Here is a 12910-nt window from a genome sequence, read left to right as displayed (position 1 = left end):
CGCTAGGTAAGTCATATTTTTAATTGTAAATTTACTATATTATCACCAATGTTCTTTCGAATGCTAAGAGCTGCACCATTTGCTCAATTAATTCAAAATGCCTTGGATATTTTTACTTGCTACCCATATATTCCAACTACCTCACTACTGAAATCAGTTATTTTGCATCTATAGTTTCCTGTCATATCATAAACAAAATTATTTTTCAAAGCCATTTTCTAGATTTGATTGAGCTGGATTTTATATTTTGTCATCATGAAAATTTTATTTACAGGTAATTCTTATTAATTAAAGATTTATAATATAAGTGTATGTTTTAAAAGCATTATATTTTAAAAAATCATGAGATTTTGTTAATATTAAGAGATCATACTAAATTTCCTGAAAATGCAAAGATTTAGAATTTAAATTACATAGTTTGTTTTCCTTTATGTGTAAAATTTATGTATTTTTGAAAATCATAAACCAAAAGAAAAAATTTTCATTTATCAAAGTTTTTCCATGTTTCCAGAAATCTTTAGTTAGATTGTCTAAAATTAGCAACGCAGTTTAGTAATGAAATTTTTTAAATTTAAATGATGAGTTGATTTACGTTTATTTCAGAGACATAATACAAAGAGATTTTTTTTCTAGAAAATATATTAATTAAATTTTATTTTGATAGGAAGCTTTTGTATTGAATTTTCTTCATAACAGGGGAGAGTTCTTAAATCATATTCAAAATAGTTTTGTTTCAATTTTATTATAAACTTATGTTAAAAAGAAATTCTAAATATGAATCTGTAAAGAAACAGAAAAATTCTTATTTTGAATTTTAGATAATATTTATCATTTCCGTTCACAATTACTGCTCTTATTATTCTTTTAGATTGTCTAAACTATTACATAAATTATGAGCATGCATACTATAATCAAGAAATTTTATTCTATATGTATCACATTTATGTGTATCGCATATAAAATTATTATATTTCTTTAGAATATAACTCATATTAACAAATTAATAACAATTTAAATTAACTTATTTAGATTTTAATTTGAAATTAAATTTTTCATTTACTACAAACTATTTATATTTTTTTCTATCTATAATTTTTATTTTCTCAAAATTCCAAGATTTTTTACAGTTAATGTTTAAGTCAAAAACTACTATGTAAACCAAACCTTGCTTATTTCTTCTGTACTTCTGTCCCCTTTACTCTTTTTACTAAGGGATTCCATGGTGACATATTTAACTGTTTTCTTAAATGTTTAACCTTATTGAGATATTGATGTTGTCGCAGATGAATGTATTAGCAAAGATGGCATTCATTAAAACTGACAGGGCAATATTCAGTCTGTGAAGAATGCATGACTAAGTTGCTAAAAAGAAAGTGTATGTATACACGACTTTATGTTTACTTATATATATGTTAACTAGATTCATGAAAACATTGTACTCTTGTCTTGACATTTAAGCCTGATCACCACAACTCAGCCCATTCAAACAAGAGAGAGTAGTCAAAGAACTGCATCAGACTTAGCACTTTGATGCTGTAAGGAAAAATATTCAGTAGAAAGTGTTTTTTTTCCCTGATATTCTTCTTTGTACTACTTTACACAATGGAGAAAAATGTTTAGAGGCAATAGAATGTTATGAGTTAATTTAAGTACTAATTCTCACAACGGTTGTGGTTCTGCCCCTGAGGGACAGAGGGAAGATCGCTAAGAACATTGCCCCTGAATTATAAATACTCTTTCACTTTAAATATATTTGGTATATACAAAGTAACATTATACAAAACTAAGTTGAGAGATTACTGTAATAAAAATTTGTCTATTGCACAGAGATTCATCTAATTTTATTCTTTTTTTAGCTTAAATGACAGACAGATTAAGAGGAGCCAATACGAGTATTTCAGTTAGTATCAGTAGTTAGTACTATTGCTACCAGTATAATGTTTTTTATTTTGATTATTCAACTAATTGTATATTAACTGTGGCATTTTAAGTGTTTTAGTTTTTTTTTCTTCAACTATATTGTTGTAGTTTATCAGTAATGTTTATCAGTATTTGTCTTTAATCAAATGTAGGTTAAGAAAAAGTCAATGTTTTGCTGGTTATTATCTTCCTCTATTATTATTAAACAATAAATTTATTAATATATTTTTTATATTAATTATTTTAAAAATTATTTATTCTATTTGCTTTATCAATTTTAGAAATTTATTATTTTAGCATTCAATCTCTAAAAATGGTGAAAGATTTTAAAAGTATTTAAATCTTACCTCTTAATAAATGAATTATCATGCATAAGTATTCAACATGGTTGATTTTTACTTATAAAACTTTCAAAGTAATGTAAGATTCTCCCTAAATGACATATGGGCTAAAGAAGAAAACAGAAAAAAAAGCAATGAAAAGTTTATAAACTTTTATTATTAAACCATATTTTTGTTAATATTGGTTTGATGCTGTGGTTATTTTTTAAAGATTTGTATTTTCCCCTTTAAGGTTAACATAGTTCTTGTATCAGAAAGTTAGTTGTTTATGTTATTTTTTAAAAAATTTCTTATTTCAGCCATCAGTCTGTTACTGTCTGATCGGAAAAACCAGAATTAAGTTTGCAAGTTGTGTGGTATAAGAGGCAGTCTAAAAGAAATATGAGGTTTGTTTTTTAATATTTGATTCTATTTAAATTTTACTTGCTGATTTAGTAGTATTAGCATAATTCATAACACAAATATTTATCATGTTTTCAAATAAACTACAGTTACATAGTTTGGGCATAGTTATCCAGTAGCACAGTTTATTACTAGCAGTTTAGATGTAGAAACCATTATTTATTTCTCTTGAAACCATTATTTATTTATTTCTTAAGTTATACTTTAACAATACAAAGTTGAAAAGAAGCCCCTTTTTTTCTCTTTTGAATAAAAAGTTAAATTAATAGTATGTTACACCCTAAACTTAAAGTTACCAATAAGAAGTTATCAACTTTCCTTGATTTAGCAAGTTGAAGCAAGCCAGTCATTGGCAATTTTTTTATTTTTTTTATTCTAAAATTAGAACTGAAAAATCAAGTATTTCTTTCCTTATCAATGAGCAAGAAAAGTATTTTTAGAATATAATTTTGCAAAAAAGAAATTAATTGCTTTTGTATTTTTCAGCTATTTTATTGCTTCAACTCTTTATTTATTCTGTTTTTTAAATTAAAAATCAACTGAGGATGCAGATTACAACAGTTTTGGCTATACCAATCATTTCAATTAATGTTATTATAATGCTTTTTTAAATTTGCTGTTGTGTTTTTGTCAGAGTGTTGTGTTTTGTAAAGTTTTGAAAAATTCTTGGAATTAATCATGGACTTGGTAATTTAAAATGTAGATTTTATTATATTGCTAGTTTTTGAAATTTGGATTACATGCGCTAAAGTTTTTATGCTTACATACTTCATTATTTGTTTGATGATGCAAGAATAACATTACTACTATAAATGATATTTTTAAATTAATATTAAAATTTTGAATAATATTAAGGGTTCATGAATCAATAATCGAAAAGAACAAGTTCTGTTGTATCACAATTTGTGCTTCATGTTTTGTTTATCCAGTTGCAATGCTTTTAGTTTTCTTCCAGGTTGTTATGATCATCAGTTATTGTGATGCATCCTTAAATGTAGAGAGAGGGCTCCTTCATCGACTGAATTTTCAACCATGCTGGCCTGAGAATTATTACGATTTCCAGGTCAGTGCTTGTTGAAATTCCAGTTTTGATCCGTCGTGTCCAGTTTTCTGTCAAATCAACATTAAGAAGGAAGTTATGATATTGAATAAGTATAAATTTTAATTTGTTTTAAAGATATATTTAATCTTGGTTTGTTTACGGAGTTAATATATTACGTTGTACTATATTTTATATTAACCTTATCTATTATTAATATTTATAGTTTTATATAAAGAAAATTCTATTAAAAATATATGTATATATAATTTATATGTATTTTAATATCTTACATAATTATTAATATGGTATCTCATCAAATTTTGTTTCATTATTGTCGCATCATTATTTTTTACACATTTTTTGTGGTTAAAAGTCCAAATTATTTTTTGTTGTAGTGAGTAAAACAATTAATTGCAAGAAATATGAAGAATTTCAATGTACTTTTACTATGTCTTATTGCCTTTATTAAATTTTACATACATTAAAGTTTTAGATTTTGTGTTTACGTTTTTTATTATTTGTAAGTTTCTACTTATTAAACATTTCTGTAAATGACATTTTTAAATCTAATATTATAGTTCAGAATAATATGGAGAGACTAGTATAGAATTTGAATAGTTGAGAAGAAGCACAAGTAAGTAGCAATTGTATCACAAATTGTAATTTGTGCGTCTTCGTGTTTTGCATATCTAGATTTGTTGCAAGTTGAGACTTTCTTTTCATCAACTAATCAGGTGTATCCTTTAAAAGCTCCTTCAGCATGTCTTTGTCTTAAATGGGAGTGATGAAATTGCTTGTTATGACCATAATTTGTCGGAATAGAAATACCTACTGGAATACATGCTGTCAAAGACTTGTGTTGATGCTGAGTAAGTATAAGTGTCACATTTCTTGCCTAAATAATTGTTAGTGTGACAATTTCACTTGCTAGTCATTTATTGTTGCTGCCTCTCTGCATAAATCTAAAATTGGTATGCACCTCCGACATATTTTATATTTGTAGATATTTTAATCTCTTACATTATAATTAATTAGGTATCTTTTTCATTGCATTATATCTATGTGGGGTAAAGCAATTTTTTGTGCTTCTAATTATTATATTGGATATAGTTACTTATAATAGTATGAAAATATGCATATTTGAATTAGTTACTTGTGTATATTGAATATTATTTGAAAGGAAATATGAATGACTAATAAGTTATACTTTAATAATACACGGTTGGGAAGAAATCAGTTTTTTTTTTCCTCTTTTGAAGGTTAAATTAGTATATTACACCCTAAATTTAAAGTTACCATTAATAAGCTACCAATTTTCTTTGTATAAATATCTTCAAATGGTATAAAAAATTGTTTTACATTTTATTATATTGCTACTTTTTAAAATTTAGATTACATGTGTTAAAGTTTTCTGTTTACATACTTCATTACTTGTTTAATGATGCTATGATTACATTACTACTATAAATAATACTTTTAAATTAATATTAAGAGCTCATTAATTTTAATAATTGAAAAAGCACAAGTTGTGTTTCATGTTTTGTATAAGCAGTTGCAATGCTAATGGTTTTGTTCCAGGTTGTTATGATCATCAGTTAATGTGATGCATCCTTAAATGTAGAAAAAAAGGCTCTTTCATCCACTGAATTTTTAACTACTCTGACCTGAGAATTATCAGAATTGCCAGGTCAGTGCTTGTTGAAATTCCAGTTTTGATTCTTCAAAAATTCTGGGTACTCCAAATCAACATTATGAAGGAAGTGGAAATATTGATTTAGTATACATTTAAATTAGTTTTAAAGATATATTTAATAATGCATGGGTTATTTACAGAATTTATATATTATATAGTAGTATATTTTATATTGACTCTATATTAATTTGATTGAGTTAAGAAAATTGATTCAGGGTTATCTTTATAAATATAATGCTTTTAATTTTTTTTTTTTTTTTACAGATTATTACAATTTTCAGGAATCTTTTCATGAGTGGAATTTTAGAACTTAAGTGACTTTTTTGTAAGCTGTACTGTGATCGTTTTCTTCTAATTAGAAGAATCTGTTTGCTTCACTATTTATAAAAATTTTGCTAGGCTGTAATTAAAGTGTAGAAAATTTAACAATTACTATGATTTTTCATGAACATTATCAATTAGCTCAATATCAATATTATCAGTATCAATATTTTAATATGAAATGCAAATGCATACTAACAATGTACCACAAATTATTTTATAAATAATATATATGTGTGTATCTCTTTCCATAATGATTGAACGAAAGTTCTAAAATATTTATTAAAAAAATTTATCAGGGCCATGAAATTCAGCTAATTATGGAGCAAAAAACCAGGGTTGGGAATTTTTAACTTAATTTTTTCAGTGGTAAAATATTTTAGGCAATTAATTAAAGTTGTTTTATTAGACTATTTAAAAAGTATTTCATAAAAACGTTTTCTACCATTAATATTTTAATAAAAAGTAAGAAATTTCCCTTTTTCCTATACATTATGTTAACAAGTCTACTTACAAATATAAATGTATTGGAAACATATGTATAGGAGTGAGTTATGCTGGCTCTTTGCTCCTCAGTTCTATACATAAAAATGCTGTTCTTCAGAATTATATAATGTCCTTTTTCCAGGGTAGGTATATAGTTCAATTACTTATAAATTAAAGATATCTTGTTTTATTTTTCTCTTGACATAATGAAAGTTTTAATATTAAAGAACATGGAAATTCTTATGAAACTTTTAGGCATAACACAATATACTTATAAATAATGCAGTATTGGATAAATGCATTTATTACTTTAAAAAACTTTAAAAAAAAATTTAAAAAATATCGAATCCCTGAAAGAACCGATTCAGGTTTTTTCAAGGAATGGGTTTTTCCAATTTCGTCTGATTTTGTCTTCATTTCTTTAAATTTTTGTAGTTTAGTCTTGCTGCATAAATAAATACCATAAATTTTATTCCTAACCAAGCCATTAATAATAATTATTTAAACATTTCATTATCTATGTCATTAGTCACAAGTAACAATACTATTTTAAATGAGAGTAAAAAAGTCCAATTACCTTTGTAGGATTTACCTATTCTGTTTTAAAATAGAATTATAAAAAAAAACTGCTAAATGTTTTAACAAAGAATTAAATTATTTATTTTAATTCAAATAAAGTTTTTTACTTGGTTGTTGTTAATTTACGTCGCACTAGAGCTGCACGATGGGCTATTGGCGACGGTCGGGAAACATCCCGGAGGATGATCCGAAGACATGCCATCACAATTTTGATCCTCTGCGGAAGGGATGGCACCCCGCTTCGGTAGCCCGACGACCTGCGCGCGAAGTCGAGCACTTTACGGTAGCACAGTTTAGCGAGGACCAATACCGCACACCCTCGGTCCCTACGCAGACTGATCCAAGTGGTCACCCACCCGCACACTGACCGTAGCCAGTGATGCTTGACTTCGGTGATCTGCTGGGAACCGTGTCTTAACGTCCACTGCGGGACGGTAAAAATTTTAATAATATTACAAAATAGCATACAATGCCTTTTATGTAGAGTTTCATTAGAATTAATTTATTTGTAAATATTAGTTAGAATATTAGACTTAGAATATTTTCACATCCTACGAAAAATATAAATATTAAGGAATAAAAGTTCAAATTATATTATCAATGTTTGAATTTCCTTATGGGTGTAATATTCTAATTTAAAAAAAATTGTTCATTTAAAATTAAATTTTACATTACAACCGAAATTTATTGTAACAAAAAGTTTAGGACCAGATATCAAATTCGTAGAAGTATGCTCCGAAATGCTATTGAAATATGGGAAATGTTGCAACAAGTTTTTACGGATTCGTTATCGAACTAATGAATGAACAACCGGTATAATAATTAACGTTGTAATGATACACTCAAGAGCCAAAACATTATGACCACCTCTTAATAACGAGTTGGCTCACCTTTAGCCCGTAACACAGTTGCAACCCGCCTTGGCATGGATGCCACAAGTCCTTGGTAGATGGCCGGAGACAGATTGTACCAGATGTTTAAGCAACGGTCACACAAATCCGAGATATTGCGACTCAGTGGTCTTTGAACTCTGAGCTGCCGTTTCATGACATCCCAAATGTGTTCTATCGGATTGAGATCCGGTGAGATAAGTGGCCAGGACATTAACTGGAATTCAGCGTCATGTTCCTGGAACCAGTCCAACACAATTTGAGCCTTGTGACACGGAGCGTTGACCTGTAGGAAAATTCCATTTCTAGCTGGAAAAACAGAGGCCATGTAAGGGTGCAACTGGTCCGCAATGATGTTCAGATACCCTGTAGCATTCATGGTCTGCTCTGCCACAACCACGGGCCCCAGTGACACCCAAGAGAACGTCCCCCAAAGCATGATACCGTCACCACTGCCTGTGTATGACCTACAGTACATTGAGGGAGCAACTGTTCGCCTGGAAGACAGCGTATCCTGACACTGCCACGGTGGGATGAATGATAAACCGTGATTCATCTGACCAGGCAACTCTCTGCCACTGATTCATGGACCAGTCGCGATGTTCCCGGGCCCAGCGCAGGCGTAGTTGGACGTTTGCTGCGTAGCCCCATATCCAACAGTGCCCGCTGGACAGTGTGCTCTGATACTACTCTACTTGACCCTGCATTGTATTGGGCTGTCAGCTGAGCCACTGTCTGGCTCCGGTTTTGCTTCACCAAGCGAAACAATCCCCGACGACCTCTTTCTTTGATAGCGTGTGAAAGTCCAACACCATGTCGTCTACTGCTGGCTTCACCGTCATTCATCCACTTTGCATAAGCACTAACAACTGTAGATCGCGAACAACCCACGAGTCATGCAGTTTCGGAAATACTTGTTCCGAGCCTTCGAGCCCTTACAATCTGCTCTCTATCAAAGTCGCTTAGATCCGCAGCCTTTCCTATCACACACAGAAGTAAGTGAAAGAATGATTCTTCAAACTCTCCAGCAACAGTTAATACCACTTTCACCTGATCACGTACCTTCCACGTCATCCAGGAGAGTTCGTTGCAAAATGTAGGGGTGGTCATAATGTTTTGGCTCTTGAGTGTATAAAAAATAAACTTCTCCAGAAATCTTGATAATTTTAAATAATTTTTTTATTATTTTATGTATTTCTTTAATAAATTATATATTAATGTCTTGTCTACAACCAATCATTTCTTGTTTACATAGCCTCTAAGATGATTTAAGGAGAAATTTAAGACAAAACAATAATAAAAGGATGGATACGAACAAAATTGATAAATTGGTTGCATATAAAACTATCCTCATTTGTCCTGATATTTAGTTTTCAGTCATCTCTTCAGAAGATCTTTGTTGATAGAAAATATCAATTCAAAGATTTTGTAAAAATCGATTTGAAGAATCAAAAGATTTAGAATTTTGATCTAACATCTTTTTATTCGCATAATAGTGCTAGTAAAAATAGCAAAATCTAATAAATCAAACTTGAGGACCGCACGCTGTGTATATACAAAGTTAATTTAAGCTCTGTGATTTTAACCAGTTTATAACATCTCAAATTTACAATCCGCTATTAATATTTAATAGGATAAATGTATCCTAAATTTAAACATTATACTATAACTTAATAGTAAAGTAGAAAAGTTCTTAATTAAAAAAATTCAAAAAAAATTACTAGGAAAAAAATTCAAGTAAAGAAGAGTTAATCACTATATAGAATATATCATACAGTTATATTCAATATGAGTTTTACAATATTTCATTCATGTCAACAGGGTGCTCTACAAATGGGGATCTGAAATTTGCAAGTAAAACAAACACCATATTCTTAGAAGAATAAATAACTGGTGTTCATTTAGCATATGATACGAACATGCATGAGTAGTGCCTCTTAATGTAGTTTCTAGAGAGTTACGGGTGCGTGTGGAACACTTGAATAAAATGCTAGTTATTGAATTAACTGCTAAACGTCAGTCCTGAGATACAGTTGCAGATACATAAATTATAGTTTTGAAACAAATATTTATCACTCTAAACACAAACCAGCAGGAAAACTTCATGAAAAAAAACATTCTCACGTGCTTATGTAAAAACTGAGATATGCTTTTATCCTGACATTATATGTAATTAAATTAAATAAGTGGCAATGAATGATTTAAAAAAACAAACGTAACACATTATTAAAAAAAGAAGGAAAAAAAAAACCAAAGCATTTACGCATGATATTGATTACTTTTTTTTTCAAACCTCTTCTTAACGTACTTTATGAATATTCAACTAATCATCTAAATAATAATTTTCTAAGAAAAATTACGATCGCAACAGAATTACATAATTGGGTATAAAATATTATACAGCTAAATTTCCGAAAGCAAATATAGAAGGAAAAAAAAATCTATACACAGAAATCAATACAAGTATATGTACCTTTGTACTATGTTAGCACTTTGTTGTAAAATACCTTGATAAGTATGAATACTATTTAATTCGTTAGAATCCGGAAGAAAGAAAAAGAGAGTACATATAGTATATTTATTTGATTTGAATTAACTCGCATGAGTCTGAAAAAAAAAATACGCTTGCAAAACTTTCTTGCAACGATTTTTAAAAATAATTATTAGACGATTTCACCACTAATTTAAAAAACATATCATCAAAGAAAGCTCTTATTTTATTAAGCATTCAGTTAATTCCTTCTCCTCAGTTAAGTTCATTGACAGTTAGATTTTTATTGGATGTCATTGATACGTGACACCGATATGGTTGACACTGAGATATGATCACACACAAAAGTATCAAATTTAAATTAAATAACTGCCATTTTTGAAGAAGATAATTCAGTTGTTCTCTAATCCGGGCAGTTAATATATATTTTACGAATCCTTATAAGTAATGGAATAAAAAACGTGTGTAGGGATCAAATTAATATTTAGGAGAGAAAGAACGCACACGCTGCTGAACTTTGATCAAAAGCATGATATAACGAGGTTAATAAGAGATGAAGGATTAAAATCATCTGAAATTATTTTTATCGAGAACAAATTTTTTAGGCATTTGTGATAGAAAGCATATTTCAAAAAAATCAACAGGTATTTTTTGTCTCTTCCTGACTCAAAGAACATTTGGTTAGAAATTTTTTTTTCTCCAGATATATCAGATATTTCAATATACATATATCAGATATTTCAAAATACATATATCAGATATTTCAATATAACATATATCAGATATTTCAATATGACATACTAGAATAAGTTATTAGTAAAATAATAAAATCATAGGAACCCGAGTACTTAAGTTTTTTAATTTTAACACTGTAAAAAAAGTTCATGTTTATTTTATCATTTGGATATTTTCGCCATTACAAATATAATACTATTTGCTCGAATTTTATTCAGATGTTGACAAAGGACAACCTGATGAACCGTCAAATTTTCTAACAGTAATGTAGAAGAATCATTTTTCACTAAAAAAAAAATAATAATAATGGTAAGAAGGGAAGCAGAAAATAAATCAGTTTATTGAATCAAATTATACAGGCAAGTTCATCATAATTCCAAATTCTGGACGTATCAGTTTTATAATAAAGCATTTACTCTGGTTTTTGGAGTGGTTAATAATGGTATAAATATTTTTCTTCCTTGCTTGAATAAAAATTTGAGAAAACAATCATATTTTGCATTATACGTGAAGGGAAACCACGAAAATATCTTTCAGATGGCTTGATTCCATTTAGAAGTTCAGTAATCGCAATGAATTTTTTTTTATAATGAATCATTTTTCAGCATCTTTGAGAGACTTCTTTGTGACTATAACGAGATGTTATTCAAATTTTTGTAGTTTTTAACCGAAAATCAAAGTAACTCGCTATTTTAGTATCGGAATAAAACCATATTTACGTTATAAAAATAATTATGTTTATAAAAATAATTAAGTTATAAATAAATTAAAGTTAAGTTAAAATAATTAAGTTAATTAATTATTTTAATTAATTAATTATAAATTAAGTTAAAATAATTAAGTTAATAAATAATTAAGTTGTAAAAATAATTAATTATAATAATCAAGATTAAATTGAAATTAAAATTATCAAATTTCGAGTTACACGCTATGAAAAACAGACAAAAATGTTTTTCAGATCGCTGTTATTGGTATATAAAATAAAATAATTTGCAATTTAAGTATCGGAGAAAAAATTATAGATAAACATTTTTTCATTGTTATTATCCTTAATAGATAGGGTACCATCTTTCTGAACAGAACGAAAAGCTCTTCTTATTAACTCAACCCAGAAATCAAAGTGTGAGCTTTTTTATTTTGTGAATGTAATGAAACACCCTTATTATGCTTAATTCAATTCAGAGATCAAAGTAATTAACAATTTAAGTATCAGAATACAATCATATTCATGAAAGTTATAAGAATAATTTATTTTAATGAAGATTAAATTAAAGTAATCAAATTTGTGTTACATGCGAAGGAAAACCACGAAAAAGTCTTTTTAAATTGCTTAATAGTAATAGGTTTCCAGCTTAATGTTGATTATCGCAATAAAATTATTTTTTAATAATCAATAATTTTTTTTTAATCATCTTTGATAAATAGTAAATGTTGTGAAATGCTCTAAATTTTTTTTGTACTTTTTTGAATTTTTGTAGGCCACCCAGATATCAAAGTTACTTGTAATTTAAATACAGGAATGAAATTATATTTTGAAAGACTTCTTGAATGAAAATAATTAGAATTTAGATTACGCACAAATGAAAACCATGAAAAAGTTTTAATAACTAACTAACTGAACGCTAACAGGCAATTATGAGACTCTATCTCAGCAATTATTAACATTTTCCAATTTATTGTTCTTCATGAAATTAAATGCTTTGGGCAGCTTAGATTGCTTATAAAACTGTTCTATTTTATTTTAATTATTTTATTTATTTTTTAGTTACTTTTATATTTTTTATATATTTTTAATAAGCACTTAAATTGTTTTTTTAATATTTATTTCAAGTATTTGAATTTCAGAACAATATAAAAATCAATTTTTTAAAATACATTAATTTTTTCATTTAAAATTTACAAATTATAAATCTTTAAAAAAAATTTGTTCAGATTTTTCTGGCACAGAGACAGAATGTTATTATTTATCATAACAATTTATGAAAATCAAATAAAAAAAATAGAGACCGG

General features: G+C 27.9%; 1 long non-coding RNA gene across 2 annotated transcripts; it reads left to right on the top strand.

Moving 5' to 3' along the window:
• The first annotated feature begins 52 nt into the window (after positions 1 to 52).
• Positions 53 to 5791, top strand: LOC147814916 (uncharacterized). Of its 2 annotated transcripts, none has more exons than XR_015431339.1 (3): positions 53 to 274; positions 1857 to 1900; positions 2561 to 2950. It is a non-coding gene; the product is annotated as an uncharacterized LOC147814916 (long non-coding RNA). The 2 variants fall into 2 exon arrangements; XR_015431340.1 differs by lacking the exon at positions 53 to 274 and adding an exon at positions 5663 to 5791 and having other exon boundaries at positions 970 to 1900; positions 2561 to 2647.
• The last annotated feature ends 7119 nt before the right edge of the window (positions 5792 to 12910 follow it).

The sequence above is a fragment of the Parasteatoda tepidariorum genome, chromosome 2 (genome assembly GCF_982258835.1).
Source record: "Parasteatoda tepidariorum strain Cologne lab strain chromosome 2, Ptep-v5.0, whole genome shotgun sequence".
Classification (NCBI taxonomy): Eukaryota; Metazoa; Arthropoda; class Arachnida; order Araneae; family Theridiidae; genus Parasteatoda; species Parasteatoda tepidariorum.
This window is presented reverse-complemented; position numbering and strand designations above follow the sequence as displayed.